This window comes from Palaemon carinicauda, chromosome 14 (assembly GCF_036898095.1).
Source record: "Palaemon carinicauda isolate YSFRI2023 chromosome 14, ASM3689809v2, whole genome shotgun sequence".
Classification (NCBI taxonomy): domain Eukaryota; kingdom Metazoa; phylum Arthropoda; class Malacostraca; order Decapoda; family Palaemonidae; genus Palaemon; species Palaemon carinicauda.
Genome location: NC_090738.1, coordinates 124,692,985 through 124,700,832, shown reverse-complemented (window position 1 = coordinate 124,700,832; position 7,848 = coordinate 124,692,985). Strand labels below are relative to the sequence as shown.

Below are 7,848 nucleotides of genomic sequence, written 5' to 3'. Positions count from 1 at the left end.
CATTGTGTTTGAAGTTGAAGCTATCCTCAAAACACTAAAGAGATGGAAAGCCCCTGGATATGATGGGATAACTGCCGAGATGATACTGGCCGAAAATGAAGTGACTCCCAGAGTACTTACTAGATTATTTTGTAGAATGTGGCATGAAGAGGCAAAACCTGATGAATGGGAGTTAGGAGTGTTGGTGAAAATGGCAAAAAAAGGAGGCCTGACTAATTGCAATAATTAAAGAGGCATAACACTTACGTCAATTGTTATGAAAATATCCATCCATATACCAAGGCACTTCCCCCAATTTTGGGGGGTAGCCGACATCAACAAGAAACAAAACAAAAAAGGGGACTTCTACTCTCTACGTTCCTCCAGCCTAACCAGGGACTCAGCCGAGTTCAGCTGGTACTGCTAGGGTGCCACAGCCCAACCTCCCACATTTTCCACCACAGATGAAGCTTCATACTGCTGAGTCCCCTACTGCTGCTACCTCCGCGGTCATCTAAGGCACCGGAGGAAGCAGCAGGGCCTACCAGAACTGCGTCACAATCGCTCGCCATTCATTCTTATTTCTAGCACGCTCTCTTGCCTCTCTCACATCTATCCTCCTATCACCCAGAGCTTTCTTCACACCATCCATCCACCCAAACCTTGGCCTTCCTCTTGTACTTCTCCCATCAACTCTTGCATTCATCACCTTCTTTAGCAGACAGCCACTTTCCATTCTCTCAACATGGCCAAACCACCTCAACACATTCATATCCACTCTAGCCGCTAACTCATTTCTTACACCCGTTCTCACCCTCACCACTTCGTTCCTAACCCTATCTACTCGAGATACACCAGCCATACTCCTCAGACACTTCATCTCAAACACATTCAATTTCTGTCTCTCCATCACTTTCATTCCCCACAACTCCGATCCATACATCACAGTTGGTACAATCATTTTCTCATATAGAACTCTCTTTACATTCATGCCCAACCCTCTATTTTTTTACTACTCCCTTAACTGCCCCCAACACTTTGCAACCTTCATTGACTCTCTGACGTACATCTGCTTCCACTCCACCATTTGCTGCAACAACAGACCCCAAGTACTTAAACTGATCCACCTCCTCAAGTAACTCTCCATTCAACATGACATTCAACCTTGCACCACCTTCCCTTCTCGTACATCTCATAACCTTACTCTTACCCACATTAACTCTCAACTTCCTTCTCTCACACACCCTTCCAAATTCTGTCACTAGTCGGTCAAGCTTCTCTTCTGTGTCTGCTACCAGTACAGTATCATCTGCAAACAACAACTGATTTACCTCCCATTCATGATCATTCTCGCCTACCAGTTTTAATCCTCGTCCAAGCACTCGAGCATTCACCTCTCTCACCACTCCATCAACATACAAGTTAAACAACCACGGCGACATCACACATCCCTGTCTCAGCCCCACTCTCACCGGAAACCAATCGCTCACTTCATTTCCTATTCTAACACATGCTTTACTACCCTTGTAGAAACTTTTCACTGCTTGCAACAACCTTCCACCAACTCCATATAACCTCATCACATTCCACATTGCTTCCCTATCAACTCTATCATATGCTTTCTCCAGATCCATAAACGCAACATACACCTCCTTACCTTTTGCTAAATATTTCTCACATATCTGCCTAACTGTAAAAATCTGATTCATACAACCCCTACCTCTTCTAAAACCACCCTATACTTCCAAGATTGCATATGAAAATATATAGTATACTTATTCTATGAAAATATATAGTATACTTATTCTAAAGAGACTGGAGAGAAAAATTGATGAAAAGCTAAGAGATGAAGAAGGAGGATTTAGAAAAGGTAGAAGTTGCACTGATCAAATTTTCATTCCGAGACATGTTGTACACCAATGCGTAAAATATAGAAATCCACTTTTGATGGCATTTGTGGACTATGAAAAAGCCTTTGATAGTGTGCACCGGCCAATTTTATGGAGAGTCCTGCATTATTATGGAATTCCTCTTAAATATGTAAATTTGATTAAGTCTGTTCATGAGCATAGCAAGTGCAAAGTTAATGTTAATGGTGTCTTTTCAAATGAATTTCCAGTGAAGAGTGGAGTACTCCAAGGGAATGTGTTGTCACCTATGTTGTTTAACCTTCTCATGGATTTTGAAATGCGTAGAATAGTTGGAGATGGTGGAGAAAGATTGTACTGGATTGGTGATAGGAATTTAGCAGGCCTAGAGTATGCTCATAATGCTGTCATTATTAGCAGAACACCACAGGATTTGCAATGCTTGCTTACCAGAATTCATGAAATATCACACGAGGTTGGGCTGAAGATAAATAGAAAAAAAGACAGACATAATGAAAATTGCGTATGCAATGGAAGATGAAATATCATTGGAAAGAGAAAGGATTAATGAGATAGAATCATTTAAGTATTTAGGAACCATGATCTCCAAGAGAGGGGCTTTAGAATTAGAGTTTAGTGAAAGACTGAAAAAAAACAAATCTGACAATGGCTAGGTAAAGAAAAATTTGGAAATCAAATCGCCTGAAATTACATACAAGAATCAGACTATATATATATATATATATATATATATATATATATATATATATATATATATATATATATATATATATATATATATATATATATATATATATATATATATATATATCAGTTTAGTGAGATCGGTGTTACTCCATAGACATGAGTCATGACAATGAAACAATCTCCAATAGATTTAGTAGATTTTAGAAAAAAAAAACTCTCAGAAGGATATTGGGGGTTAAATGGCAGGACAGGATTAGAAATGAACTATAAGTGAGCTTACTCGAGTCCCATAATTGGATGAGAACATGCTGAGGGGTAGATGGAGATGGTTTGGACATGTTCTTCGCACTCCCCAAGAGAGATTAGTTCACCAAACGTTCAGCTAGGTTCCACGAGGAACTAGAATAGTTGGAAGACCCAGACCTGCATGGCTAAGGACTATGATGCGCGAAGTAGATGATGAATGGTGAAGTATTGAATTAAAAGCTCAAGATAGAGACGACTGGTGAAATCTAACCGAGGCCCTTTGCGTTAATAGGATATATATATATATATATATATATATATATATATATATATATATATATATATATATATATATATATATATATATATATATATATATATATATATATATATATATATATATATATATATATATATTGCAGATTATGAGCGAGGGAAAAATAAAAATACCCCTATCACATTTATTGTCGATAAGATAAGCGATAAGATAATTCATTTTGATTATTAAAGCAATTTGATATCATAAAAATTACCGCTGTTCGGTTTCTCTGAATTATATTCTTTACATTTCTGCAAATATACTGGTGGGGTTAGTGGAGCTTTTTTTGTTTTTCTTTTGTTCGCGTTGATAACTAATCTTGATGTAAAGCCAGCCTAATCTTGATGTAAAGCCAGTGTGTGTGTGTGTGTGTGTGTGTGTGTGTGTGTGTGTTAAAAAATCCCTTATATGAAACGCCTGTAACAGTAGACTAAGTAGACTGTCAGAAGTTACCACAACATGCCGAGAGTAAAATTCAAATCCTGTTCAATTCTCCTTCGTTTGCCTTTGTTTTAGACGCTTTCGTATTCAGCAATTCATCGGCCGTTACGTTCCCCGTCTACTTAAATCGATAACTCGGTTTCCGAACTGCATATTTTTGATATAATTTTAATCTTTATATCACACAGCGCGAATGCACTGAAAACAATATCTGATAAGATATATATCTTAGCTCATAACAAGATAATTACTTATTGCACGCTTGCGTCAGCGGTTAACCTATCGTTTGTTACGATATGAGACCAACCCTGTTGCATGGGCCGTTCTAGTCTCTAAGGGTAAAGTGAGTTCAGGTAGATCAAGAAAAAAGTCAATAGAACGTTATATTGCATTACCACTGAACGTAAAAGTTATTTATCATTAACTGCCAGTTTACGGACAAAATGCCTTTCTGGGTGTGATGTCGTAAGTATCGATATATTAACTTGACAAAGACGGAAATATTAATTCCCAAACTTGTACCGGACAAGTTTACGAACACCTCAACTTCCTCAAGACTCTAGTAGTGACGTGGTCACGTGACTTGTGTGACGTGGTGTAATGTTGAACATCAACGTTGCAGTTCAACTTGCAAGTGCAATTCTTCAATCAGTGTCATACGAAGCTTAATAGCGCAACGTCTGTGAAAACAAGGTAGGATAAACTTAAGAATAATTTTTCCAATATCTTGCGTTAAACAAAAATTAATAGAAGTGTCTGAAAAATACATTGAATTATAATCTATACGTATACATATGAATATGGATAGCGGATGAATTTTCAAATTTGCTTATCGCCATACGTATACAACTGACCTTGTTATATACAACCTCTATTCAAAGGTAATCGATGGCAGCGTCTGAAAGTCCTGAAACCTGTAACCGTTGAAGTTGTTATATGATTTCAGTTGACAATTCATTTTTTATTATTCTATTTATTGCTCATGCTGAAATTATTTTGATAGACCCATTGCTGTTGTGTTATACGCATACACACAACTAATTATATATATATATATATATATATATATATATATATATATATATATATATATATATATATATATATATATGTGTGTGTGTGTGTGTGTGTGTGTGTGTGTAAGAAATTTTACCCTCCATGTGTCGCCTTTATTAAGGGACATTTATAACTATATATATATATATATATATATATATATATATATATATATATATATATATATATATATATATATATATATATATATATATATATATATATATATTGCAGTATGTGTGTGGGGGTGCGTGTTGAGAGAGAGAGAGAGAGAGAGAGAGAGAGAGAGAGAGAGAGAGAGAGAGAGAGAGAGACCTCTTAAAACAATTTAATCTAACTTTTTTCTGTGAGTGTATTCCTTTGTATCCCTCTGCGATCTATAACTAACTGTAGAAGTTACAGCGCTGTATTTTAAGTCTCCTGGAAACTATTGATTGGGGTGTCGTTGTGAAATCGCATGAGACCAAATATATTCCCTCACTTTCGTATTTTTAAGAAATATTTATCTAATTCGGGAATAACACTCGTGTATTATTTTTTCTATTTATTGCTATGATTTTAGTATGGATTATTTGTAGTGAGATTAGGACGGAGTTGGGATACCTTAACGTAGTGAAAGGGTTTATGTATCGCCATGATCAGCAAAGCTATACTATAGTCCATTGCTTTTAGCGAGTCATATTTGCACCGACTCGCAACGGTGCCCTTTTAGCTCGGAAAAGTTTTCTGATCGCTAATTGGTCAGAGTCATCTTGTCCAACCAATCAGCGATCAGGAAAATTTTCCGAGCTAAAAGGGCACCCCTGCGAGTCGGTGCAAATATGACTCGCTAAAAGAAATGGACTATAGTTATGGCCATCCATACTTGGTTTGTTTGCTGTGAGCGATCAAACGAGTCTCCCACCATCGCAAATCCACAGTGGCCAGCTTGGTGATGAAAACTGAATTGACATGTCTGAGGCCTTTGTCCTACATTGGACTAGAAACGGCTGCATATGTTGTTGTTGTAGTTGTGAAAGACGTTTAAAGATTTCAAGGCCACTCATGAATGGCAGAGGCAAAGGACAGTGACATTGTCTTATTGAGCAGGACAATGCCCTAGAGACTGACCATATACAATACATATGATCAGCGCTCAAGCCCCCTCTTCACCCAAGCTAGGACCAAAATGGGCCAGGCAATGGTTGCTGAGGACTCAGCAGATAGACCTATAGGCTCCCCCCAAACACCCCATCCTTAGCACACAAGGATGGTGAGGTTGCAGCGACCAAACTAACGAGTTTGAGCGGTACTCGAACCGCAGTCTGGCGTTCACTAGTCGGGGACGTTACAACATCGGACACCAAACTCATATACGATATAACATTGAATATATTACATTACGTGTTGGAAGTGTAATGGTAGGCCTATTACATTACGTGTTGGAAGTGTAATGGTAGGCCTATTACATTACGTGTTGGAAGTGTAATGGTAGGCCTAAGTTTTTTTTATCTCTCAATGGAGAAACCATTAGGAGAGGCCAAAGGATCAGGATGGATAAGAGAGTGGTAGTAGTTCGCCCAATTTCCTCGCACGCCTCCATAAGTGTGTATGTGTATATACGCGCACTATATAGGCATGACATCACCCATAATTATTATTGCTCATTTCCCCTAAATTTAGTTGTAACATTGTTCGAGTGCCATTGAGTGATAAATCCCTTTCATCTGTCGCTTATTTAGGCTAATTACTCATTGATATGTTTAACTTTTTTATTATTATTAGATTTATTTTAACTTTAAATTCAACAAGTACGTTACGATATCCATCCATTTTTTTTTTGCCCCACAACATTTCATCCATCACTTTCACCCAAACACACACACACACACACACACACACACACACACACCATTTTCATACATATATGTAAATGTAATATTTTCTTTTCACTTTCGCTGGTCATTATCAAAGTTAGTTACATTTTGAATCCTTCCTCCTCAAAATTAAGACGCCGATTATTTCTTTATATATATACTTTCTCCGCAACCGTAGGCCTAACCCCCTTATATATATATATATATATATATATATATATATATATATATATATATATATATATATATATATATATATATATATATATATATATATATATATATAAGGAAGGAAGGGTTCAAAATATAACTGACTTTGATAATGAACAGCGAATGTGAAAAGAAAGTATTACATATACAGATATGTACGTAAATGGTTTTGGTCAAAATCCTAAGGTGAAGGTTTGTGTCATCATGAAATAGTATTATAAAGGTGTCAAGTAAAGAGGAAATATGTGAAAGCTTTTGGTATGATAATAAGAGGAGAGATTTGGTGAATGAAGAACTTAGGAGTTCGAAGTACAGTCGTCGGAAACCTATGATAGATTATGGAAATCTGTAACTCGTAATTCTTAGAGAAAACAAAGCCACAGAGGGGAAATATGATAATAAATCTATTTTAGAATGAGTGATATACGTAAATAAATGCTGCATCAAACTAACGCTGATTTGCATTTTATCTACGGAAGTCAAAATATGAATCTACGCCGGGAATGTTTGGCCAAATCTCCTTTGTCGAAATGAAGTGTTGATGATTTATACAAATGAAAGAAATGAGAACTGAAGTGGGAAATAATCAATTGGTGATATGTGGATAGATGTGGAATAGAAGTTTTTTTATAGGTGGATAGAATAGCGGATATGTTGGTGAAAATTGGAATGCTGAGTTGAAAAATATAAAGTTGCAGAAATTACTAGAGTGCGTGTACAAAATAACATGTCACGTATAGCGAAATTTCAACGTGCTGCTGGTGAGCTTCATACATAGATATATAACGCAACTAATACTGCTGTATTTTCCTTCATATATACTCATTGTTTACCAATGAAAATTTATAAATTACATATCCAGTGGCTACTTTCCTCTTGGTAAGGGTAGGAGAGACTCTTTAGCTACGGTAAGCAGCTCTTCTAGGAGGACACTCCAAAAAATTAAACCATTGTTCTCCAGTCTTTGGTAGTGCCATAGCCTCTGTACCATGGTCTTCCATTGTCTTGGGTTAGAGTTCTCTTGCTTGAGGGTACACTCGGGCACACTATTCTATCTCATTTCTCTTCCTCTTGATTTGTTAAGGTTTTCATAGTTAATATTGGAAATATTCATTCAAATGTTACTGTTTTTAAAATATTTAGTTTTTCCTTATTTTCTTTCCTC

At 36.6% G+C, this 7,848-nt stretch overlaps 1 protein-coding gene across 2 annotated transcripts in view; it reads left to right on the top strand.

Annotated features, from left to right (window-relative positions):
- The first annotated feature begins 3,890 nt into the window (after positions 1-3,890).
- The window catches only part of LOC137653739 (E3 ubiquitin-protein ligase TTC3-like), a 167,113-nt gene continuing 163,155 nt past the window's right edge, over positions 3,891-7,848 (top strand). For both annotated transcript variants that reach the window (XM_068387359.1, XM_068387358.1), the window contains exon 1: positions 3,891-4,254. The gene's annotated coding sequence lies outside the window, so the exon portion shown is untranslated. The remainder of the gene's footprint in view (positions 4,255-7,848) is intronic.